The following is a 27,790-nucleotide window of genomic DNA, read 5'->3' as shown; positions in this document are numbered from 1 at the left end:
TTGCCGGACTTTGTCGACCCGGTACAGTAGGTCCTGGTTACAGGCCAGGTGGGGAAATTCCGAGTCGGCTCCCGGGTGCTGAGCCACTCCATTGATGACAGTCACCCCTTCTCTGGCCCGTGACAATGTAGGATCCTGGAGCTGGGCGGTCCCGAATGTGTCTCGGGATACTTCTAGTTCTGGAACAGATGGGGCTGCCACCGGCTCACCAGCCAACCCCTCTAGGTACAAGCTATCGGGTTGACACTCTTCCTCCTTATTGGTGACCCCTACAGCTGGTAGCTCCTCTTCAGGATTAACGGGCACCGGCTCTGCACCCCGTCCCTCCCAGAGAGACCAGAACAGGGGACAATCCCTACCTAGGATGGCAGCGTAAGGGATTTGTCGCCCCACCCCAACCACCTGCTGTATCTCCCTTCCGAGGGTAGACAAGGTCACACAGGTTGTAGGATATTCTCGCTGGTCCCCATGAATGCACACAATCCTGATGGTTTGCTTGCCTGGGCCGCGACTGGCCACCAGGGACTCGTGCACGAGGGTCACTAAGCTCCCCGAGTCTAGCAATGCCTTAACTGGGTGTCCATTAATAGAGATGGCACACAACGGGGGTGTATCAGTGGATAGCAGCGAAGCAGCAACATACACCGGCTGGCCGAAAAAGGAGGACCGTCGTGCGAACCCGCAGTCCATGGGCTCTGCCGCCCTCGGGCAGTTGGCAGCAATGTGTCCCAGGCCCTGACAGTGCCAACATCTAATCCCCGGGGCCTCTCATCTCCCCAGGTTTGGCCTCCCAGGAGTGGAAATCACCTCCCCCCCCTTAAGCGGTTGAGCCCCCTTCTCAGGTCCCCCTTGTGGCAGGGAGATTGAACGCGGCTTTTGCAGGAAGGCGGACTCTCGGACCAAGTCCTGGGTTGCCATGTATCTCTCGACTAGGCCAACAACTTGATCCAGGGTGCCTGGATCACCTTGTCCCACCCAGCGCTGTATTGCTCTTGGGAGGGTACGCACCAAACGATCCACCACCACACGTTCCACCATCTGCGAGGGGCTCAATGTCTCAGGCTGCAGCCATTTTTTTACGAGGTGTAACAGGTCATAGGCCTGGGACCGAGCAGGCTTGGACTCTGAGAAAACCCACTGGTAGACTCGATGTGCACGCACATAGGTATTAACCCCAAGACGAGCCAACACCTCCCCCTTCAGTCTCTCATAGCTCTTGGCTTCCTCCTGACTGAGGTCGAAGTAGGCCTTTTGTGCGTCACCCACTAAAAATGGCGCCACTACTTCGGCCCACTGTTCTGCCGGTAACCTTTCCTGTTCCGCAGTGCGTTCGAAGACCATCAGGAACGCCTCGATATCATCCTCGGGGCCCATCTTCCTTAACGCTGAGCGCACCTTATCCCAGGCAGCAGGTAGGATTGCGGTTCCCCCCGGGACGGCTTGTTGTTGTAACACACGCATGGACTCCTGCATAGTCGCCAGTTGCTGGGCCAGTAGACTACTCAACTGCCGCTGGTCTCTCAGGGCTTCCTCATGTCTCCGAGTAGCTTCCTCATTACTTTGCACCAAGTGTCTAATGGCCTCCTCCATCTTATCTGGAGCCACAAAGCTTGCCGGCTTAATATATGACATACAGTCCAAACAGCACAATTTTCAGCCTCACTGCCGTTTGCCCGCATCCTCCACCAATTGTGGGGGTTTGCTCTGGTAGGCAGATGGTAGCGGTGGCAGTATAGAGGCTCAGGAGACAGGCTTTGTGTCCAAACTGTGCTCTTTTATTCACTTCAGTGCATCACATCAAAACTGTGCAATTCACGCAACAGCAATGTCCATAAACCCCACCTCCCACAACGGATCCCCAAACGCTGCAGGCGTCTTGGTGCCTGTTCACACAGTCTCTCACATCAGTGGTCAGTACTACACCTTGTCATGGGGCGGGTTTGTCCAAGTTCGTGCAAGTTAGACAGGCCACGTGTCGGCCTGGACAAGGGATTGGCTCCGGCCACAGGATCCCTTCTTTTGGTCCTTCGCTGAGCCTGCAGCAATTGGGCAGTTCTTGTTAGACGAGCGGACTACAGCGCTCAGCCCGACCGAGCAATCAGCCTCCCATACAGCTTCCTGCAGTGAGACAGGAGACCACACTTCATCAGCAGCACCACAGTCAGTGAGCCTCAAACCTATATCCACAGCCCTGGGTGTAGCAGGCAGACCACACCCAGCAAGCATAGTGAAGGATTAACTCCTTCCCTACCCAACTAAGGCCAGAGATAACCAACCTGCCAGGATCAGTGTAGACTGACACCAACAACTGAAACCCGTCCACCCTGCTCTTACTCCACCAGGGCCACGACCCCCGGTGGTACATATCTTCCATCCACTACCACTCCAGACATTCTCTTACAGCGGTTATAAACTGGGAGCCCTGTAACCAGCCAGGGGACTCCAGGCTCAGGCTAGGGGTGTCTGTGGGCCGAACCGGCACAAAATTTACAGCCAGGGGGCAAAGAGAGGATTCCCCTGTTATCGCGCTGCTGTGCTCACCTGCCGTGATAGAGAAGGCAGGAGCCGCCGGCACTGTAATGGCGCCTGTGACTGACTGCTGGAGAAGGCCACTCTGGGAAGACGGGAGCTGGGAGCCGCGGGTAAGGTAGGTATCCAGGGTTCTTTCCCCTCGGGAGAACGGGTGGGTAGTGGGCTTCTTTAGGGGTAACTTTTCCCCATGTGACGCGCCGCTGTAAGCGAATTTGGCCCGATTTAGAAGCAAGAGCAGCGAAGCTCAAGGATCACGCCGCCATCTCTGTAGACGTCCAGGCCACGCCCTCCCTTGGTTGATTGTCTTATGTAGCGGCTCATTTTTTGCAGGAAGAGACGACGGTTTGATTAGTATTGTGGGGGTACATACAGTGTATATGTTTTTGATCACTTGGAATGACACTTTCTGTGGTGTAAGGAGACAAAAAAATCAAATTTTTTGCTCAGTTTTTTTTTTTTTTTTTTACGGCGTTCACCTGAGGTGGTAGATTATGTGAAATTTTTATAGAGCACGTCTTTTCAGTTGTGGCGATACCTAATATGTGTTGTCTTTGTTTTGTTTTTATGGTGAGGGTGCTTTTTTTTTTTTACTTGAAACTTTAAATTTTTTATTATGAAAAACACTTTTTCAAATTTTTTTTACTTTTTATATTTGTCCCACTGTTGGGTTTGATCCCTGTTTCAATTCAGTACAATACATTATGTATTGTAGTGAATTGAACTGTCAGCGTCTTACACGGTAAGACGCTGACAGTTGTCTAGGAGACCCAGCCTGCAGCCTGGATCTCCTGAGCTTCCATAGCTGTCATTCTCCGCTGCCTGTGTAAGGCATCAGAGCTGCAAGGGGATGAAGGAGTCAGAGGGAGCCCCCTCCCTCTGCAAACCCCGCATGTGCCGCATTCAGCACTGACCACTGCATGTGAAAGGGTTAATCAGATGCAGCAGGGGCCCGGCTATCAGTAACAGCCGGGCCTGTTGTGCTGATCACATCACGTACATCCACGTGAGGATGCGTCAAGAAGCCGCATTCCCTAACATACATACATGTACGTGAATATGAGATATATATTATGCTTTTTGTGAGGCAAGGTAACCAAAAAAATTGTGGTTCTGCCAGTTTTTATTTTGTACACTGTTCACCTGACAGGGTAGATCATGTGATTTTTTTTTATAGAGGAGGTCGTTACGGACTCGTCAATACCTAATATGTCTTTTTATTTTGGTTTTACACAATAAAAGCACTTTAAAAAAATAATAATGTTTTTGTGTCTCCATTTTTTATTGTTTGGACATTTTTTGTGTGGTGAGATGATGGTTTGATTCTTACCATTTTGGAGCACATATGAATTTTTGATCACTTGGTGTTGCACTTTTTGTGATGTAAGGTGATTAAAAAAAAATGCGCTTTTTGGCAAATTTTTTATTTTATTTATTTTTTACGGCGTTCACCAGACGGGTTGGATCACATGATATTTTTATAGAGCAGGTTATCACGAACACCTACGGATGTTATACATTTTTTTCAGTGCATCCTATCCATCCATGCTAAACGTGTTGCATTATAGCAGAAGCGGCTGAGATCGGGGGACCTGTTACTTCGATCTAATTGACCAAAGCCCCAAGCCGGCTTCAGTCAATTGGATGTATAGATCAATACAGGCCACTAGGTGGCAGCCTTGTATTGATATAGTGCAATTGAAGTCTTCAATGATGGCTATCTAGCCATCACTGAATACTATGGGCAATCGAATGATTGCCAAATATCGTCACCCAAGGTGACTTAAAAAAAAAAAGTAAAAAGTTTTTACAAATATAAAAAAACTAAAAGTTCAAATCACCCCCCTTTCCTTAAAATAAAAATACTTAACCAATAAAAAAAAAATAAACATCATGGGCATCGCCGCGTGCGAAAATGCCTATACTATTAAAATATAACAATATTAATGGCATACGGCAAATGGCGTAGCGGGAAAAAATAACTGCCAATTTGTCATTTTTTGTCACTTCAACCGCCCAATAATTTTTTAATAAAAAGTGATCAAACGTTGCAGACACTTAAAATTTGTATCACTGAAAAGAACAGATCGTCCAGCAAAAAATGAGCCCTCACACAGCTACAGAAAAGTTATAGGGGTCAGAATATAGTTATGTAAAAAAAAAAAAAAAATTCCTCAAAGGTTTTAATTTTATTTCAGTATTAAAAGGCAAGAAATATTATTCAAGTGTGGTATCGTTGGAACCAGTGGCGTACATACAGAAGTAAGGGTGCCATAGCAAGGATCAAACCAGGCCCCCACACAGGACAGAATGATTTCTGCCTAAACCCTTTTCAATGACCCTTGGGACATTTTTCATTGCCTCAATTGCTAAAAGTTCTTCCTTTAGAGGGTTAGAGTCCTGACCAAGTTTTCACCCCCAGTAGAAGAGGAGATAATCCCAACTAAGACTGGGCCCCCTCTTGCCCTGGGCCCCATAGCAGTCACATTGTCTGCCGCTATGGTAGTTACGCCCCTGGTTGGAACAGTACTGACCTGGAGAATTAAGATAACAGGTGAATGTTACCGCATAGTGTACAGTGTAAAAAAATAAAATAAAAACCTTTATCAGAATTGCGTTTTTTCCCAATTCAACCCCCTTTGGGATTTTTTTCCCGCTTCCTATGGTATGCAACCGTAAATGGTGCCATGAGAAAGTACAACTTGTCCTGCAAAAAATAAGCTCTCATAAGGCTATGTGAATGGAAAAATAAAAAAGTTAGGACTATGGGAAGGCGGGGAGTGAAAAACGAAAACGCAAAGATGGAAAATCCCATGGTCCTTAAGGGGTTAACAACCATCATTACTGACTTAATGTCCACATACACTACTCCTCTATTCATCAGGAAACCCCAAAAACTCCTCGTCACTACTGTCCAAGTTAATCACACTGGCTTAGTATCATCATATTGTCCTCAGTGCCATCCAAGGCATTTCTGATGCCACACTTTTTGAATTCGTTGACTGCCTGCCATGATGTTTTCACCCACTCACAGACTTGGGTGATGATGGGCCTCTTCATCCGTCCAGTGGGAGTCAGATCATGGTTCCCAGCTGCCATACACGTGTTCCATTCCTCCTTTTAAATGGCTTATTAATGGAAACGTCCAGAGGTTGTAGTTGGCTGGTAAGCCCCCCAGGAATTATAGCTACAGTAGATGGGTGCACTTCCTTAAAGGGAACCTGTCATGTGGATATTTGATTATAATCTAACTAATTATATACAATCATTAACTACTAAAAAGTGCCTTAGATGTATTCACTTACTGGTGTGACAGATGGTTACCTCATAATATACACACAAAGATGCCGCATGCTAATGAGCTGATTTGAGTCCAGTGTGATGTCAGCGTTTATTTAATTCAGAGCTATAGCCACTCCCCTGCCCACCTGCTGCTGATTCATATGGAAAATAACTGTCAATCAGCAGCAGGTAGGCGGGGAGAGTCAGGAGCTCATAAATATTCATGACTCATCATTATCAGCTGGAGCTTTTCAATACAAGATGTTTGCAGATTGACTGGGTCAATTAAAGAAAATGACCCAGCATTGTGCTAAGAGAATCAATCACTTATTTATGTTGACCTTAGTTAGGACACCATAAAACTGGTGACAGGTTCCCTTTAAATCTCGTTTTTGTGGTTTCACTGACATTCACTGGTCAAGCACTAATAGGGTCGGTTTCTTCAAAAGTCTGACAGGGTGTTTGGACCACTACTTTTCGATCCATACTTCCATTTTCGTCCATCCACCCTTTGTTGTGAACATGGACAATCGCTCCTTGTGGGATCACCTTTTTTGGCATGTTCTTCCTTTTGAAAATCAGCATTGGTGGCAGCTTGGTGCCATCTGTGCAGCAGGACAACACAACCGTGTAATGGGTTTTCTCGTGTCCTGAGGTTTTCACCGTTATGGCTTTTGCGCCTCTCACATCAACGGTCCTGTTTAAAGGGGTATTCCCATCTTGCTCTTTTAGCCTCACCTGCTGCCAGCTAGCTGTTCACTTCCTGGTTTTCTGCTGCTAAGGCTGGGCGGGCTTAGGCAGCTAGAGTGAAGGCTGGCCACGCCTCCTTATGACATCACACAGAGCTGAGTCCTGCGTGCTAGTTCATGTGAAGAGTATGACTCATCAGTCTGGCAGTCTGCAGTGTCTGAGGCCCCTCCCCCCTGCTGGGGAATCATCAGAGAGCCATGTGAAGTCAGCTCAATGTATAGTAACATGTTCTGTCCTGCAGTCTAAGGGTCCATTCACACGTCCGTAATTTGGGTCCGCAATTTGCAGACCCATTCACTTTCAATAGGGCTGGAACGGATGCGAATCCGCATTTCCGGGATCCGCATCAGTTTTTTCGGGATCCGTTTTTTCGGGATCCGCAATTCTGTTCCTGAAAAAAATAGAACATGTCCTATTCTTGTCCGCAATTGCGGACAATAAAAGGCATTTTCTATTCGTGTCCATTCACACGTCCGTAAGTGTTTTGCAGATCCGTAAATTGCAGATCCGCAAAACACGGACACCTGCAATGTGCGGACCGTACATCACAGACACTATAATAGAAAATGCCTTTTCTGGTCTGCAATTGCGGACAAGAATAGGACATGTTCTATTTTTTTCAGGAACGGAATTGCGGATCCCGAAAAAACTGATGCGGATCCCGGAAATGCGGATTAGCATCCGTTCCAGCCCCATTGAAAGTGAATGGGTCTGCAAATTGCGGAATTGTCTTCCTCTCTACTACCAGCACTGAGTTTGAATCACTTCAAATACAGCTCTGCTACATCTGTCTTCCTCTCTACTACCAGCACTGAGTTTAAATCACTTCAAATACAGCTCTGCTACATCTGTCTTCTCTGAACCGCTTCTTATACAGCTCTGCTACATCTGTCTTCCTCTCTACTACCAACACTGAGTTTAAATCACTTCAAATACAGCTCTGCTACATCTGTCTTCTCTGAACCGCTTCTTATACAGCTCTGCTACATCTGTCTTCCTCTCTACTACCAGCACTGAGTTTAAATCACTTCAAATACAGCTCTGCTACATCTGTCTTCCTCTCTACTACCAGCACTGAGTTTGAATCACTTCAAATACAGCTCTGCTACATCTGTCTTCTCTGAACCGCTTCTTATACAGCTCTGCTACATCTGTCTTCCTCTCTACTACCAGCACTGAGTTTAAATCACTTCAAATACAGCTCTGCTACATCTGTCTTCTCTGAACCGCTTCTTATACAGCTCTGCTACATCTGTCTTCCTCTCTACTACCAGCACTGAGTTTGAATCCCTTCAAATACAGCTCTGCTACATCTGTCTTCCCTGAACTGCTTCTGGGGTGCTAAAATGTGTGGTATTGTATGGAGGGGGGGGGGGGGGGGGGGGGCTGCTGTGTGAGATTGTATGAAGGGGGTGGTGTCTTGTGGAATTATACTAAGGGGGGGGAGTTGTGTGTGGGATTGTATGCAGAGATTTAGGCCTCATGCACACGACCATTGTTTTGGTTCACATCCGAGCTGCCGTTTTGGCGGCTCGGATGCAGACCCATTCACTTCAATGGGGCCGCAAAAGATCCGTTGCTCCGTTCCGCTTTGCGGGCAAGAATAGGCATTTATATTGCCGGTGCCCGTTCTGTTCCGCAAATTGGGAAAGGCAACATGGGCGGCTTTTGTTTTTTGCGGACCGCAAAAAACGGCACGGTTGTGTGCATGAGGCCTTAGGGTCCATTCACATGTCCGCAATTTCGTTCCGCGTTTTGCGGAACAAAATTGCGGACCCATTCATTTCTATAGGGTAGCACGATGTGCTGCCCGGACACGGAATTGCGGACCCGCACTTCCAGGTCCGCAATTCCGTTCCCAAAAAAAATAGAACATGCGGACAAGAACGGGCATATTCTATTAGTGCCGGCAATGTGCGGTCCACAAAATGCGGAACGCACATTGCCACTGTCCGTGTTTTGCGGATCCGTAAAACACGTTGCGGACGTGTGAATGGACCCTTATTTGCATATTAATAAAATGCTGGATTTCTGTGCATCCAATCTGTGTAGTTAGTTTACTATGGGTAAGGCCTCATGCACACGACCGTTGTGTGCATCCGTGGCCGTTGTGCCGTTTTCCGTTTTTTTTTTGCGGACCCATTGACTTTCAATGGGTCCGTGGAAAAATCGGAGAATGCACCGTTTTGCAGCCGCATCCGTGATCCGTGTTTCCTGTCCGTCAAAAAAATATGACCTGTCCTATTTTTTTGACGGATAACGGTTCACGGACTCATTCAAGTCAATGGGTCCGTGAAAAAACACGGATGCACACAAGATTGGCATCCGCGTCCGTGGCCGCAGGCTACTTTCACACAGACGGATCCGCAGATCCGTCTGCATAAAAGCTTTTTCAGAGCTGAGTTTTCACTTCGTGAAAACTCAGATCCGACAGTATATTCTAACACAGAGGCATTCCCATAGTGATGGGGACGCTTCTAGTTAGAATAAACTTTGAACTGTGTACATGACTGCCCCCTGCTGCCTGGCAGCACCCAATCTCTTACAGGGGGCTGTGATCCGCACAATTAACCCCTCAGGTGCTGCACCCAGGGACGTGCACACATAGGGATGAAAGGGGGCTTGAGCCCCTGCCCTTTTCATCACCGGCCCCTTAAATGCCCTCCGCTCTTACAGAAATTTTATTTTATTGGAACTTTATTTTTTTTTCATAATGCGCAGATGCTGGCACTCACTGTCACGTGCGCTGCGCATTAATCTTTGTTAATTATCAAGACCAGACCCGCCGGCAAGTCACGTGGTACGGGCGGCGCGCACAGGCAGTCTTCTGAGCAGAGAAGAAGAGCTGCCTGGCTGTGTGTGCTCCCGCCCGTCCTGCCCCTGCTGACAAGCCGCCTCAGAGCCTCACCGCCCGCCCCTCCCGTCAGGAATCCGGATTCAAGTGTGGGTGAGTGAAGAAAATGAAAATGATTGATGACATACCACTGCCCTGCGGCCCTGCCCTGCTCACTCAGTTTAATTCCTCCTGTGTGTGCTTGCTTGTGCTGAGTGACTGGGTTGTTGTCTTGTGTTTGTCTTGTCTGTCGGTCTGAGTCACTGTCTGTGTGAGTGTGTGAGTGTGATGTGTCTGTCTGTGATCGCCCCCCGCTCTGTGCTCTGGCTACTGTGCTGCTGCTACCTGCCTGCAAAACCCACCCACTGCCCAGCACACCCATGCTTCAGTTTACAATCATGCCTTTATGGCCCAGCAGGCCAGCACCCCTGCTTTTTGGCTACTTGTGCTGCCTGCCACTGCCATCATGGAGGCTGGTAGTGGCGGGAAAAATGTACCGGGGGGGGGGGGGGGGGGGGGTATGATATGTGCTGCCAGGCTGCCTGCAGTGCAAACCCAGGTCCCAGGCCAGGCCCATGAATCACCCCTGCAGTCTGTGGGGCCACTTCTTGCTGGTACAGTGGCACATTATTGGTGGGCAGTGGCCAGTGGACACTATATAGGGGCATCTACTGAGGCCACAAAATAGGGGTATATATGTTATATGGGGGGTTCTGTACAATGGCATTTTATACTGGGACACGCTATGCTTGCATTGCTTGGTACTATGGGAAAGGGGGAGAGCAGTAATGGGGGTCATCTACCGGGGGCACTAAGAATGTGTATTTGATGTTTGCAATAGGGATCGACCGCTATTGATTTTTTTTATTGCCGATACCGATATTCTGTGAACTTTCAGGCTGTTCTTTTCTGCCGATATTCTGTGCATTTTAATTTATTTTAAAAAAAAATTTCAACACAAATCTAGTTTATATACCAATACACATTACTTGCATTATACCGCTAAGGGGCTCATACTTACTCTTATACATATATAGTGTGTTATATACCCTCATACTACAACACAACTACATCATACACACATTTAAATTACATATTAATGTGTGTATGTCTGATGTAGTAGGTAGGTACATGGCAGATGGCACAGCTGTATATGTATGATTATACAATAGGATGTGCACTTGTGGAATGTCACCCACTGCCAAACCCTCTCCTCACAGCGGATGAGTAAGCTAGCATGGAGACACACCTCCATTACAGGTGTGACGGACAGACTGGAATTGACGAGAGCACGTCATCTGTATGGGCAGCAGATCTTACAAGAACACCGGTGCGCTGAGGGAACTCAGTGCAAGAAGACTATCTATGAGGTGGCTTTTACCATTGGGACTTCTTATGACCACTATTAATGGTCATCAGTTTGTTATCTGACACACCTTACACAAAAAAAAAAAAAAAAAATAAGTACCAGACCACTCACATAAATAAATCCTTTATTTACCAAGAACAATACATAAAATAAATTGAAAAATAAGTAGTACAGGGAAAAGGCGAACTCAACATGGACGGAAAACACAGTGGGCAACAGCAGATCATTCCATATATGAATCGCATATAAAGTGCTAAAACACATAGAACTAAATTACAGACCATTACCCATACTGTGCTCCCTCCAGTATGGCACCAACCCCGACGAGCAGTTCGGTGGACCTTGGTCAGGGGGTTATCCGACACCCAGAGAACCTGGCCAAGATTTGGGACACAAGATTCTCTTGGCGTGATAAGTTAGATCAGCAGATCCTGATAATATTGTTACTTTGCTTGGACCGTGATATTTGCATACTCTGAGTCGCCTCAATTGTATTGGACTGCACATTGTGATTTCATATCTGTATGTACCTTTTTCTTTTTGCATATACAAAAAAATAAATAAAAAGAATTGACAAAAAATAAAGGAATATGCATTATTACTGTATCTATACATTTATGGAGAACAAGGAAAGACTTTTAGAAAGCAACTAAGCTTTGTGGTACAAACACTTTTTCGATTTTTGTCAAGTCCCCTTTTTTTTTTTTTTAAGCCCCTGCCCTTCAAAATGTCTGTGCACGTCCCTGGCTGCACCTGAGGGGTTAATTGTGCGTATCATAGCCCCCTGTAAGAGATCATGTGCTGCCAGGCAGGAGGGGCACACCCCCCTCCCTCCCCAGTTTTAAATTCATTGGTGGCCAGTGGGCCCCCCTCCCTCCCTTGTATTTAACACATTGGTGGCCAGTGCGGCTAGCCCCCCTCCCTCCCCTGTAGTACTGTAGATTCATTGGTGGCCAGTGGGCCTCCCCCTCCTAATTAAAATCTCCCCCCCTATCATTGGTGGCAGCAGAGAGTACCGATCGGAGTCCCAGTTTAATTGCTGGGGCTCCGATCGGTAACCATGGCAACCAGGACGCTACTGCAGTCCTGGTTGCCATGATTACTTAGCAATAATATAAGCAATGCGCCGCACAGACCTTTCACTTACCAGTAGGAGGAGCGCCCGGCCGGTCACAGACATCGCAGCTTGCAGGTAAGTATAATGCTTCTAAAAAATTGCTAAGTAACCATGGCAACCAGGACTGCAGTAGCATCCTGGTTGCCATGGTTACCGATCGGAGCCCCAGCGATTAAACTGGGACTCCGATCGGTACTGTGCGCTGCCACCAATGATAGGGGGGGAGATTTTAATTAGGAGGGGGAGGGAGGGGGGGCCCACTGGCCACCAATGAATCTACAGTACTACAGGGGAGGGAGGGGGGCCGGCCGCACTGGCCACCAATGTGTTAACTACAGGGGAGGGAGGGGGGGGGCCGGCCGCACTGGCCACCAATGTGTTAACTACAGGGGAGGGAGGGGGGGGCGGCCGCACTGGCCACCAATGTGTTAACTACAGGGGAGGAAGGGGGGGCCGGCCGCACTGGCCACCAATGAGTTAAATACGGGGGGGAAGGGCTGCCCCCTGCTGCCTGGCAGCACCTGCCAGGCAGCAGGGGGCAGTCATGTACACAGTTCTTTTAGTATATTCTAACCTGAAGCGTCCCCATCACCATGGGAACGCCTCTGTGTTAGAATATACTGTCGGATCTCAGTTTTACGATCTAACTCAAATCCGATGGTATATTCTAACATAGAGGCGTTCCCATGGTGATGGGGACGCTTCAAGTTAAAATATACCATCGGATTGGAGAAAACTCCGATCCGATGGTATAATAGGGACTCCTGACTATACATTGAAAGTCAATGGGGGACGGATCCGTTTGCAATTGCACCATATTGAGTCAACGTCAAATGGATCCGTCCCCATTGACTTGCATTGTAATTCAGGACTGATCCGTTTGGCTCCGCACGGCCAGGCGGACACCAAAATGACTTTTTTTTCATGTCCGTGGATCCTCCAAAAATCAAGGAAGACCCACGGATGAAAAAACGGTCACGGATCACGGACCTACGGACCCCGTTTTTGCGGATCTTAAAAAAAAACTGTTGTGTTCATGAGGCCTAAGGGTGCATTCACACAACAGCCCCCCCAGCATACAATCCCACACATCCACCCCCCCAGAATAAAATCTCACACAGCAGCCCCCCCAAGTATATAATCTCACACAGCAGCCCCCCCCCCCCAGTATATAATCTCACACGGCAGCCCCCCCAGTATATAATCTCACACGGCAGCCCCCCCAGTATATAATCTCACACATCCACCCCCCCAGTATATAATCTCACACAGCAGGCCCCCCCAAGTATATAATCTCACACGGCACCCCCCCAAGTATATAATCTCACACGGCAGCCCCCCCCAAGTATATAATCTCACACGGCAGCCCCCCCCAGTATATAATCTCACACGGCAGCCCCCCCCTAGTATATAATCTCACACGGCAGCCCCCCCAGTATATAATCTCACACAGCAGCCCCCCCAGTATATAATCTCACACAGCAGCCCCCCCAGTATATAATCTCACACAGCAGCCCCCCCAGTATATAATATCACACGGCAGCCCCCCCAGTATATAATCTCACACGGCAGCCCCCCCAGTATATAATCTCACACAGCAGCCCCCCCCCAGTATATAATCTCACACAGCAGCCCCCCCAGTATATAATCTCACACGGCAGCCCCCCCAGTATATAATCTCACACGGAAGCCCCCCCAGTATATAATCTCACACAGCAGCCCCCCCCCAGTATATAATCTCACACAGCAGCCCCCCCAGTATATAATCTCACACGGCAGCCCCCCCAGTATATAATCTCACACAGCAGCCCCCCCCCAGTATATAGTCCCGCACAGAATCTCCCCCCCCACTACATACAGTCCCACACAGAATCCCCCCCACTACATACAATTCTCAGCCCCTCCCCAGTAGTTACATCCACCTCTCCAGCACTGTCAGACGCTCTCCCCTCTCAGTGCTGCAGACCTTCCTACTGTGTAAACATTTGGCTGGTGCCTGTGATAACAGAGCGCTCTGGCTGCCGACCCACGTGACCTAGGTCCTTACAGAGTCTCTGAAGTCTGCCCTGCAAACAGAGCATGCGCGGCTCTGTTTCAGACGGCGTGCTCGTTCATGAATGAATTGAGAGGCCGGCCACTGAATGGATATGGTTCATCTGCGCAGGCGCGCCCATGGAATCGTCAGGCAGCTGTGGCCGTAACTATAAGAGACCAAAGGACAACAGTGAGGTAGGAGAGAAAGAATTTGATCAAGAAGGGTGGGAATTTGCTTATACAATATATTTACAAAAATGATCATTGGCACCCTATTAACATATTAAACTGTGATCATTGTGATGGGAATACCCCTTTAATGGAAGGTTAACGGGACTTCATCCATGTTCCCAATCAGGCCTATTTCATAGCCATTTTTCTTTCTTGAATCAAGCACAAATTTATGAAAAGAGAGAATCTTGGACTCATATTTTTTGTGCAATTCTTGTTTTGGTGCGCATAGCAAGGCCACATCTCCTCATGAACTTGTAGCACCATGATGCCGTTCTCTGCAGCAATGTTATAGATTAATTCACGGCACTCGAATTAATGCAAATAAAATTAAGGATTGTCTGCATATAGATATGGAAATATCTATACTGATCATGGAATAGTCATCATAAAAATAAAGAGAAATAAAGAAACATTAAGGTCATCACAAGAATCATCAGAAGGATCATCATCATATATTATAAAAATGACCAAAAAGCACAGGTAAGGTATTGACCATAGACTAATCGGCTTGCGTTAGATCAGAATTGTGTCTGGATTAGCGTCTGGTAGCCAACATGTAATGTCTGAATTATTAAGGACCATAAAAGACATTGCGCATAAAGACCTAAAAAAATGAAAGAAAAGAAAAAACGGAAACAGAGAAAACAGAGAAAACATTGTGCTTCTCTATATTAAGTATTGTATAAGCTCATATAAATCGCGGCAAAAGGCATGTGCTTGTATATATTCACTATAATATATGCTCATATGAATCACCAGGAACAATGTCTGAAAGCTATTCTCCTGAGGACGCTACATCAAAATGTATAAGGCAGAGTATTCTCAGTAGATGTATTCATGAAATATATCATCCTCCATGTCACATGTCTATTAGCTATAAGGCATATCATTATTAGGAATCTGAGCTAGCAAAATGCTGCAGCATATACATGAAATCAAATGTATTCAGTGAAGTATACACTCCCGGATATAATGTACATACCTCAAAAGTTAGTTGCGCTAAGTGAGATGCGCATGTCTGATATATAAAGAGCTCTAATCTCGCGATACTTTGGGGAGCGTCTGACGTCATCGGAACATCCGCATGCGCAGTACTTATTCAAAGTATTGTATAGTAGGACCTGGCAGCGGAGGTCCGGTCATATGATCAACATTGTGTCGCGTGATATCGACAAAAAAAACATAGAATTCGATGGGTAATGTGGATATAGTGTATGAGAACTACATATGCAGTGCTACACAGAATATTTATGTAGTAAATTCTAGCAATGGAGATCAAATCATGCAATGGATGCTATGTCACATATATCTTAGAACAAAATCGATAAGCGCCAGAAGATTCAATAGACAATACAGACATAGTGTATCAAGTTCGAACTCAAATAATCTGACTAATATGAGCATATAGAGATGTGCACAGATATGAGCAAACCATTCTTTTGATACACCAAGACAATCAAAATTTTCTTTTAAGACACGGAGGCTCCTATTGCTTAACCCTTTCTTTACTGAACCACACAGCAGCAAAGAAAAACAAGAATATAAGCACCAATGGGCTGATAGCCCCGCCTCCCAAGTCCCCTATAAAGGACGCTCCATCCCAGCATATCTTCCTCTTTCTTTGCGGCTGCCACCTCAGCTAAGTATCCACTTTTATCTGCCTCAGGTTCTTTATGGTATTTTGTCCTTATATCTAACAAGTTTTATTATAATTTTTTCTTATGGTGAGGGTGTCCTCCTGTCCTTTTCTGGGGGTGGGTTACCTACTCTTAATGGTTTGTGCTAAGTTTTATAGTTTGGTTTCAGGTTTCTCCCCTTTGCCTTGTTTTAGTTTTTTCCGGTACCCTTTAGGTACTCTGAGGGGTTTTAGGTGCCTTCTTTTTTCCCTCCTGTCCACCCCTTGAGCTTTCCGATGGTCCCCTCCCTCACCTGGTTCGTGTCTCTCCGTTCCGGTAGCGGAGGGAGTTCTCTCTTCAGCGCCCGTTCGGCGCAGCCGAGATCTCGTGATGTCGAGCGGGATCTCGGGCGCCATCTTAGTTTTCTTCAGAGCAGTCTTCCTGACCGTTACGGCGTCCGAGATCTCGCGAGATTTCGGACGCCATTTTCTCCGCTTGCGCCGCTCCGCTCAGAGTATTCGGCGGACGGTTCCCCTCTGTTCAGGTCGGCGACAGTGTTTGTGTCTGAGGTGTGGGTGACTAACCCCACCTTATTAGCATTCTAGTTAGGTTTTAATAAGGCAGTTTTCCTCCCCTTACCGCATTAAGGGTTCCGTTTACTGTGTTCACTTCAGCAGTTATCAGTGGAAATAAAATGTCTTCTCATAGGACCCCTACACCAGCCCGGGGTAACACTGGTCAGGGAGATATGCCTGCATCAGATGGTTTAGTTCCCATTTCCTCTAAGGCGCAGGCTCTGGCTCTGCAACAATCGATTTCTAATGCCATTATTACGGCCATGGGGTCCATGCCATCTGTACTGACCCATTCCATTTCCCAGGTCCTTATCGCTAATCCGTCCACTAGTCTGGCCCTTAATCCTCCTCCCGTGCCAACACCAAGTGCCTCCAGAATCGTTAGTAATGATGGCATAGTACCATCCCATGACGGCGCGCTTAGGTCGCGCAAACGAGCCTGTCCGCGCCAGGCAGAACGTGCACGGCAATGGAAATCAGCCCGGTCCCATCCTGAGTCTGATACTGACTCCTGCAGAAAGTCTGAGGAGGAGGCGGTACTGGAATCCCCTCACGATTCCGAGGAGGAGGGTGTAGAAATGACAGAGGACCAAGGGGCATCAGTGGCTTTCTCGCCTCTGCCAATTCAGCCTACCTTTACTAAGTCCGTTACAAACTCTGATTCGCCCGTTCCCCTTACGAACCCTGCGATACATTATTTGATCCGGACTCCCTCCACCCCCCTAGGTCCTCAGAGTGGCTTCCAGCCTCGCATGTAGCCAGTTACTTAGAGGCTATGACCCGCAGACATCTTAGTAAAGAGACGCGGAATAAGCTTCGGGCCGAGTGCCCGCGTCCAACCATTCCTAATAAGGTTTGTGAGACGCCAGTAGTGGACCCTAAGATGGTCCAATTTTTATCTAAGACAGGGTTTAACCCCCGTAGAGGCTTAGATTCGGCTCTGCAAGCCTGCCAGAACAAATTGTTGGATATAATGGGGCCACTGGCTAAAATATTTGATCTGGCAGAAGCTGCCAAAGCTGAGGGACGACAAGTTAATCCAGAGGACCTCAGTGGTTGGGTCCAGAGAGCCATTTGCATGGCAGGAAATGCAAATACGTCCTTGGCAATTGAGAGACGCAAGGCCATTTTGATGAAAATTGAGCCTAAACTCACCAACATGGCTCTAACAGAGTCAGAAAAGGAGGCCCAGTGGTTCCTCTTCGTAGACCCGTTTATAAAGGACCTAGGGAAGTTTGTGGGTACCTTTACCGCCCTGGATAAGGCGCAATCTTCCATGCGCAGAGTCTTTAGTGGTAGGGTTTCCACCAGGGCCGGCAGTACAAGGGGCCGTCTGTCCGGCCGTTTCTCCTTTCAGAGCCGGGGCGTGGGTTGAAGCTCCTTCCAGTCCTACAGAACTCCAGCACAGGACCCGAGACACCAACCCTCCTTCTTCCCGTCTCGTGGAGTACCAGGCAGAGGGAGAGTGTATAGAGGAAACCCTAACCTCAGACGACCCTTTGGTAAGTCTCCCACCTCATCTACTTTTTTCGGACAGTTATGTAGGGGGCAGACTCCAACATTTTTCGCATGTTTGGGCTTCCATTACCAGCGACCCGTGGGTGTTAACCACGATTTGGGGGTTTCACATAGACTTCGTGGGACCCCCTCTGTTTCCCCTTCCCTCACCGCTCATGTCCCGGTCTCTGACGCTTCAGGCCCTCATAGATGCAGAATTACAAGCTCTGTTCCTAAAGGCAGCCGTGGAGCCAGCTCCTCACACTCGCGGTGGAGTAATAAGCAGTGTTTTCGTAGTCGAAAAGAAAGGGGGCCAACATCGCCCTGTCATCAACCTGAAGGCCCTGAATGCCTACGTCAGGTATCGACACTTCAAGATGGAGGGCATTCATCTTCTGAGGGACATGCTATTGCCAGGCAATTGGATGGCAAAGCTGGACCTCAGGGATGCGTATTTAACGGTCCAGATTGCTCCCTCCTCCAGGGACCTTCTCCAGTTTCCCTGGCAGGGGAACGTTTGGCGCTTCACGTGCCTCCCCTTTGGGCTGTCTTCTGCCCCCCGGTGTTTTACCAAGCTCATGCGGCCGGTGGTGGCTTACCTAAGCTGCCGGGGGTGAGACTTATTATTTACTTGGACGATATCCTGATCATGGCCAGGGATTGTGCGACACTTCAGATCCATCTTCGCATGGCTATGAACCTCCTCTCCAACTTGGGGTTCATAATCAATCACGAGAAGTCATGTCTTTCTCCTTCACAGACCATGGAGTTTCTCGGCTTTCTGGTGAGTTCTACCTCATTGACGCTCAGCCTCCCGTCGGAAAAGGTTCGGACGATTCGCAAGGAATTGCTCCGCACTCTGGGTTTGTCACAGGTTTCTCTCAGGCATCTGGCTCGAGTCATCGGTCTCCTGTCGTCCCCGATACAAGCCATCTTTCCGGCACCGCTGCATTATCGTGCCCTCCAATGGCTCAAGATTGCACACCTACAAGCGGGTGCGGCGTACACGGATCTGATTTCCTTGGATCAAGAGACGCGAGACAAACTGAAATGGTGGATAGGCAACCTTTCTGCTTGGAACGGCAGGGCAATCTTCGGCCCTCAACCGGATATTGTGGTGGAATCGTATGCCAGTCTCCACGGTTGGGGAGCCCACTGTGAGGGAATTTCTACCTGGAGGTCCGTGGTCAGCTGTCGAATCTCACCTACACATCAACGCGCTGGAACTTCTGGCGGGGTCCTTTGCGATCCGCAGTTTTACCAGTGGGAGAGCCAAGGTTTGCATCCGTCTTCGTATGGACAATATCTCCGCGGTGCAGTACATCAACTCGATGTCACGGCCATGCCCATGACCGTGACTCCTCTTACCGCATGCGGTTGTCTGCGGTTTTGTATGGGCGTTCAACCACGGGTGAGGGCCGCTTGTTTGTGGTCTCACTTGTGGTTGCCGCGGACAACCAATGTTGCAATTTGCAGCAGAGCAGCCTGAGCGTTGCTAGGTAGCTTGCTGCCCTGGCATGCGGTCACACCTAGCAACCCTATTGTTAGGTGTGTGTGTTGTGTGCACTGTGTTGTAAGTTATTGTGTGCACTTTTCCTTTATGTATGTTTGTTTTCCCTTCTGTGTTACTGGAAGGGTTAACTTCCTTCCCAGTGTGTGTGTGATGTCACTGGGTGTGTCCTATCCTTGGGTGTGGCCACTTGGGCCTATAAAGACCCTCTCTCTTGCAGAGCTCAGTAGGTTGCTTCAGCATGCTTGCTGATAGCAGCCTCCTGTGTTTGTCATCCGCCAGTGAGAGCCACCACTGTGGTCATAGTTTGAGTTTGAGTTTAAGTTTTAGTATAAGTTAAAGTTTTATGTATGCCTATGTCTTTATGTGTGTGTTGTAGCAAGTTTGTCTGTTGGGATTTTCATATGTGTTTGTGCAGCATAACGGTTCTGGATCCCTGTCTGTTTAGGGATCCAGTCAGCAGGGCTGTGGCAGGTTGGTGAATGTCTGTTCACCTGCCATTTCCGTATTGCTGTTTCTGTTCCCCTTTTCCCAACAGCTTGGCCATTGAGGCTCCTGCTCCTCCGTGTCTAGGAGGAGTAGGTTGCCTTACCCAGCTCCTAGCTCAGGGATCTGCGGAGGGTAAGATAGGGCTCCGAGGTTCCGGCGCATGGGCCCTCCTACCTTAAAGGTCGGCCCATGCAGGTTAGGAGTTAGGGTCAGGGTAGGGACGCTGTAGGAGGTGACCTGCTCCCTGTCCTGTGGCTTCATGGCCGAGTAGCTACTTCAACACCTGGCACCTCACGGCTGAGGGTTTCCCCCATCCTCAGCCGTGACAGTATGACCACAGAGGCTTCCCGCGTGGCGTTCCTTCGAAAGAGGGTAAAGCATGCACCGCTATCTGCGGATGGGGTGCATGCGCGTTCTCCGGAGGGAGAACGTTATGGGGCTTTCACCATTTACGGCGCGGTGAGTGGCATTCCCCGCCATTCCTAGCTCACCGTTGTCCGTGTTGGTGTCCCCTTTTGTTTGTCTTTCCCCTCCCCCCCTCCCATTGTTTCCCATGCCTCACCAACTTTCCCCTTTTGTTGTTGGGAGGGGCTTTGAGGGGTGGGAGTATGCATTCCCTCGAAAGAGGGTGTAGCATGGCCTGCCGTCTGCTGATGGGGTGCATGCGCGCTCTTCGGAGGGAGAGCGTTCTGGGGGTTTCGCCGCTGACGGCACGGTGAGTGGCTTATTCCCCGCCACTTTCTCACCGTGTTCGTTTGGCGTCCCCTGATATTTTAGCACACGTGGTGTTTGTTTGGTGTGCGGTCTGCACGCCTTCGGAAGAGGGTGCAGCATGCAGTGCCATACCCTTGTGGCCTGCATGCGCGTTCTCCGGAGGGAGAGCGTCCCTGGGGGTTTTCCGTTAACGGCACGGTTGGTGGCTTATTCCCCGCCACCTTACCTTCCGTGTCCGTGTTGGTGATCCCTCGTCCCTCTCCATGTTCCCATCTCTGGTCGTTTGCTGGCAGCACTCCGTAAGTGGTCCGGCTGCGTGCTGGTTAGGAGTGTCTGCTGGCAGCGACTGGAGTGGGGACGTGAGTGGAGAGTCCCCTCGTCCACTCTCAGTGGTTCCATTCCCTTGTCGCTGGTGCGGGCTGCAGGCCTCGTCGGACTGGCTAGTGTGAGCTGGGAGAGGAGGCAGCTGACAGTGACCTCCTGGAACCATGTCATGAGAGTGGACGTCTCCTTCTCCCATCCCCTTGTGTGAGTTCCTCACCAGTTTCCTTTTTTTGGTGGGGGGGCTTTGAGGGGTGGGAGTGTCACGGCCATGCCCATGACCGTGACTCCTCTTACCGCATGCGGTTGTCTGCGGTTTTGTATGGGCGTTCAACCACGGGTGAGGGCCGCTTGTTTGTGGTCTCACTTGTGGTTGCCGCGGACAACCAGTGTTGCAATTTGCAGCAGAGCAGCCTGAGCGTTGCTAGGTAGCTTGCTGCCCTGGCATGCGGTCACACCTAGCAACCCTATTGTTAGGTGTGTGTGTTGTGTGCACTGTGTTGTAAGTTATTGTGTGCACTTTTCCTTTATGTATGTTTGTTTTCCCTTCTGTGTTACTGGAAGGGTTAACTTCCTTCCCAGTGTGTGTGTGATGTCACTGGGTGTGTCCTATCCTTGGGTGTGGCCACTTGGGCCTATAAAGACCCTCTCTCTTGCAGAGCTCAGTAGGTTGCTTCAGCATGCTTGCTGATAGCAGCCTCCTGTGTTTGTCATCCGCCAGTGAGAGCCACCACTGTGGTCATAGTTTGAGTTTGAGTTTAAGTTTTAGTATAAGTTAAAGTTTTATGTATGCCTATGTCTTTATGTGTGTGTTGTAGCAAGTTTGTCTGTTGGGATTTTCATATGTGTTTGTGCAGCATAACGGTTCTGGATCCCTGTCTGTTTAGGGATCCAGTCAGCAGGGCTGTGGCAGGTTGGTGAATGTCTGTTCACCTGCCATTTCCGTATTGCTGTTTCTGTTCCCCTTTTCCCAACAGCTTGGCCATTGAGGCTCCTGCTCCTCCGTGTCTAGGAGGAGTAGGTTGCCTTACCCAGCTCCTAGCTCAGGGATCTGCGGAGGGTAAGATAGGGCTCCGAGGTTCCGGCGCATGGGCCCTCCTACCTTAAAGGTCGGCCCATGCAGGTTAGGAGTTAGGGTCAGGGTAGGGACGCTGTAGGAGGTGACCTGCTCCCTGTCCTGTGGCTTCATGGCCGAGTAGCTACTTCAACACCTGGCACCTCACGGCTGAGGGTTTCCCCCATCCTCAGCCGTGACACTCGATGGGGGGGACCCGCTCCACCATGTTGACGCACTTGGCAAAGGACTTTTGGGACTATTGTCTGACCAACAATGTGTCGGTGGTGGCGGAATATCTCCCTGGTCTCCACAATACGTTGGCCGATTGGAACTCTCGCTACATCTCGGATGCCAGCGATTGGAGGTTAGATGTGGGAGTTTTCTCCGCCATCTCATCATGTTGGGGTCCATTTTCTATAGACCTCTTTGCGTCTCGGTGGAACACCCAGCTGCCCAGGTATTTCAGCTGGAGACCAGATCCGACCGCAGAGGCGGTAGACGCCTTGCTTCAACCTTGGTCGGACGGCTTGCCGTACACCTTCCCACCGTTTTCCCTGGTTCCTTGGGTCTTGGCCACCGTGTGTCGCCAAGCTTCGGAGCTTGTTCTGATACTTCCCTATTGGGGGACCCAGTCTTGGTACCCTCAACTGCTGGAACTGCTGGTGGACAGTCCCCTCTTGCTTCCCAGCCTGCCGTCTCTGTTGGTAGGTCCGATGAACCAGCCTCATCCTTTGCTTTTGGAGGGATCCTTACGTCTGCTGGCATGCAGGGTATCGGGGAGTCTTGGCAATCCCGAGAGGTTTCAGAGACAGCTAGATTCCTTTTGGAAACTGCATGGGCCCCGGGAACCAGAAAGGCTTATAGGGCAGCCTGGCAGTCCTGGGCTAATTGGTGTTTCATTCGGAACCTGGATCCCACTACTGCTTCTGTGAGTGAAATTATCCAATTCCTCTCCTCCCTTTTCGAGGAAGGCAAGGCTTATCGCACTATGAATGTGTTCAGATCGTCTATTTCTTCCGGCCATAGCAGGTTTGAGGGGTGTCCTGCGGGTCGCCATCCTTTGGTATGTCGATTGCTTAAGGGCTTCCGCCTCGCTCGGCCCCCTCACCCTCGTTTTACTAGTTCTTGGGACGTTTCCACAGTGTTGACCTTTCTTTCGGGTTGGCCGGCTAATGAAGACTTATCACGTCGGCAGTTGTCTGGCAAGTTAGTCACCCTTTTTTTGTCTCATTTCTTGTAAGAGGGTTTCAGATGTACGGGCTTTGGACTATGACGTCTGGTCTTTCACTCCGGAGGGGGGGACCTTTAACATCTCTAGACCTACTAAGACTAATATCAGGTCAGTATCCTATCCTAGTTTCCCTTCATCTTTGGCACTTTGCCCTGTGGCATGTTTGAAGGAATACGAATCCAGAACTCGGTCACTCCGTTCTTCGTCGTCGCCACAATTATTCATTTCCTTCCGGAGACCGTTTGCACCTGTTACCACGGTCACTCTGGCTCGGTGGGTAAAATGGATTCTATCTCTGGTATAGACACTGCGATCTTTACAGCGCATTCTGTTCGGGGAGCCTCTGCCACGTCCTTGGCCATGGCGGAAGCTCACCTAGAGGATGTCATGAGGCTGGCAGATTGGTCTCGGACATCCACTTTTAGAGAATTCTATTTCAGGCCGGATCCACGCGTTTTCTCCTCTATTGTCAACCGGCTTTAAACTAGCAATAGGAGCCTCCGTGTCTTGAAATAAAATTGCATGATTTTCCTATTTTATGACGTAAAGTCATGATTTTATGAAAGACACGGAGGCGAGTATTGACCCACCCTTCTCCCTCCCTGCGTTGGCGTTGGGGTGGTATGAATATTACATTATATGTATGTATTTATATTGCACGTGATTATCTATTCCAGTTGTTTTTTGTAGACGCCTGGTTGCGTTTGACCTCCCTATTATTATCTATTTATTTTTTCTCCTCCTAGGATGAACCTGGTGTGCATCGGATGAGAGGTTGATCATCTTCGTTGACCGTCGGCGCTGTTGTCTCAGCGTCATGTGTTTCAAGTTGAATGACTGGTTCCAGTTCGTTGGGTTTCCTCGAGGGTGTCAAGTCGACAAAGAAAGAGGAAGATATGCTGGGATGGAGCGTCCTTTATAGGGGACTTGGGAGGCGGGGCTATCAGCCCATTGGTGGTTATATTCTTGTTTTTCTTTGCTGCTGTGTGGTCCAGTAAAGAAAGGGTTAAGCAATACTCGCCTCTGTGTCTTTCATAAAATCATGACTTTACGTCATAAAATATGAAAATCATGCAATTACATGCATTATGCAAATATTAGTACATATGTATGAACAGGTTACTGGCACAATGATTAGTATGGAACTATATAATTCACAAAGAAAGGACACTAGAGGTTTAGTAATTTGATATATTAGTATGTTACACTACCAGACATAGAAGGACACCATTAATTACATAAAGGGCCATACCTGTGTATATGGTCATTCAGTCTGTAGGGAATATAAATAGAAAAGACCGTTATAAATCATTATATAAACAACTCAAAATCACGATTCAACCCCATTGGGGATAATGTCCTTAATTCGTGTATCCAATAGGATTCACGTTTTTGGAGCAAAAGTTTCCGATTTCCCCCTCGACGTGGTAAAGGGATATGTTCAATTATTTGGAATCGCAATTGACTGATATGATTACCAGTTTGAATAAAATGATATGGTATGGGGAGTTCAGACTTATTGCAGCGTATATCAGATTTATGCTTACAGATGCTGTCTCGCACACACTGGGAAGTCTACCCAATGTATGCGAGACCGAACGGGCACTTGATAAGATAAATCACGAATGATGTAGCGCATGTGAAGAAACCCTTTATATTATATATTTTACCAGTGTGTGGATGTGAAAATGTGCTCCCTTTCATGACATGAGTACATTCTGCACAGTTCAAGCAAGGAAAAGTGTCCATTTTTGGATTAGAAAATACAGTTTGTTTTGATGGAATTTTTTCAGTGCCAATATCTGCTTTTATTAGAGCATCACGTAAATTTCTCGGACGCTTATAGCACATCCTAACTGGACTATTAAACTCCCTTATTTCTGGATAGAATCTGCCTAGCAGAGGCCAATGTTTCTGTATAATACACAGAATTTTTGGCACAAAAGGATGGTATGTCACCACTAGTGGAAGTCGGGGTAGGGATTGTTGTGATTGTGAAGATTTCAGTTTAAGTTTGCCCTGAGTTATCAAATTAATCTCTTTTTACAAGAGGCCCCATGGGTAACCACATGCCTCGAATTTATCTGACATTTCTATCAGTCGTTGTTGTTTTACTATAGGGTCACTTACAATTCTTGATACTCTGGTAAATTGTGACCGAGGTAATGATGTTTTGGTATTCTTTGGGTGGCAGCTCGAGTATAAAAGTAATGTGTTCCGATCCGTCGGTTTTGTATAGATGTCTATTTTAAGTAGGTCGATAGAATCCTTGGATATAGAAGTATCCAGGAAATTGATAGTGGTCTCATCAACATGAGCAGTAAACTGCAGGTCATCAATCAATTTTATTTGCATTTATTCGAGTGCCGTGAATTAATCTATAACATTATTGTGGAGACAACCTCCATCACTGAGCACCGAAGAAAACTACACTCAAGTAGAGTGCCAGCCATCAATTGTATATAGTTCTCTGCAGCAAGACGTTTGACTTCATATATGACCATTTTTGTAGATACTGAGAAGCCGTTGTTTCTGTGACGTGTGATCCACTCTTTCATGTCCACGTCTAGGTGTGGGCACTTTGCACCACACCCACGAAAAGTGTGTTTACTTTTTTCCTCTTTTTCCAACTGATCCTCTTATTTCTTCCATTCAAGAAACATCTTTTCAGTTGGAGGAGGCCCAAAATGTCTCTCCGCTGCCCTATTTCCATGCTCTTTGGCGTATTTTATCACCTACAGTTTAAAAGGAATTTTATAAGAAAGCCTTTTCTGCTTTGACAGTGTTCAGAAATGTACAGTATGCAGCAGGAGACTACGGAAATTTTCTGCAACAGAATACGGTAATATAAGAACTGTCAGCACTACAATTATGGGGGTACTGTAGCTAAGAACATCAGTGGATGACAATGTTATGGGGGCGATCTGCTGGTGATACAAGTTTATGCGGGGATCTGCCTCTGACACAAATTTATGGGGGTAATCTGCTGCTGACATAATGTTATGGGGAGGATCTGCCTCTGACACAAGTTAATGGGGGGATCTGCTGCTGACACACTTATGGGGGGATCTGCCGCTGACACAAGTTTATGGGGGTAATCTGCTGCTACGCAATGTTATGGGGGGGATCTGCCACTGACAAACTTATGGGGGGGATCTGTCGCTGACACAAGTTTATGGAGAATGGATACTCCAGCAATTTGGTTGCAAAATCGTGGATCTTTATTAGAAATGCTGCTGTAAAGGTCAAGTGTGACGTTTCGGCCACATACGGCCTTTTTCAAACTACAGCAGGAAAAAAATAAATAGAACGTAAACAGATTGGGGGACAGCAATTAAATACAGTATTTACAATGTTATATACAAGTGGAGCCGCAGAATGCGCTCCTCGTCATGTGGGATCTTGAACAATGGTATACAAATTGCCCCCAACTGCTATGTAGTATATTATCAAACATAGGTACAGACCAAGGTCCTAAAGAACCAATTACCTGGTGCCGCTGGAGGAGGAGAGTCAGGAAGCTGTGCTACCATCTGGTTCATTCTGCAACATGTATATCTTTCTGTCCCCCTCTCCTTTTCCTTCCTTTCTCTCCCTCTCTATCCTCACAGCATTTGCTCTAGGATCTGCCGCCCTCCCATAGACTCTACATACAATTCTCATAGCACAGGAGCCCTCCAGCCTCCGTTCAATCCAGAACAAGGCTTGACACGCTTCCCCTGCATATGCGCATGCGCAGCGTTCCCTGACGACCGGTGTTCTGCCAGATCTCTATACCTTGAGAAAAGTCTATACCGGAAGTGACGCGGCCGCATCGGAAGTTACGCGGCCGCACAGGAATCAGCTTAGGGGCACTTAGGGGTATAGAGATTTTGCAGCGCAAAATGTTGCATCAGATCTCCCTACCCCTGAGTGCGCAGGCGCCCACAAATCATCAGTTGCAGTTCATCCTTACTGCAGAGCTGAGTACTGGATAGCGAGGTCACCAGTCGCCTGCGCACTCAGGGGTAGGGAGATCTGATGCGACATTTTGCGCTGCAAAATCTATATTCCCCTAAATGTGCACGCGCAGTGCACGAAGTACTTCTATCGCGCCTCTGCAATGATTCTTTGGTAAGCCAGTGGATGTGTGCTTGTGCAGCGCCGCGCACACCCTCCACAAGGCTGATTCCTGTGCGGCCGTGTCACTTCCGGTATAGACTTTTCGCAAGGTATAGAGATCTGGCAGAACACCGGCACGCTCTATTTAAAAGGCATGCTGTCCCACATCACACGTGGCGCATACCCTACAGTGCTGTTGCACATCGCACAGCTTCCTGACGATTTCCTGTCTCTCCTTCTCCAGCGGCACCAGGTAATTGGCTCTTTAGGACCTTGGTCTGTCCCTATGTTTGTTTATATACTTCTGCGGCAATTTGTATACCATTGTTCAAGATGTCACATGACAAGGAGCGCATTCTGCGACCCCACTTGTATATAACATTGTATATAACATTGTAAATACTGTATTTAATTACTGTCACCCAATCTGTTGTCATCTTCCTTATCACTTATATATGGTCTTTCCCCATGGATCTTCACAACTGGACCCTATCTGACTTGATCCTTTGGATTCATGCCATTGGGAATTAA

Source organism: Bufo bufo, chromosome 7, assembly GCF_905171765.1.
Source record: "Bufo bufo chromosome 7, aBufBuf1.1, whole genome shotgun sequence".
In the NCBI taxonomy this organism is placed as follows: Eukaryota; Metazoa; Chordata; class Amphibia; order Anura; family Bufonidae; genus Bufo; species Bufo bufo.
Note: the sequence above shows the minus strand (reverse complement) of the source record.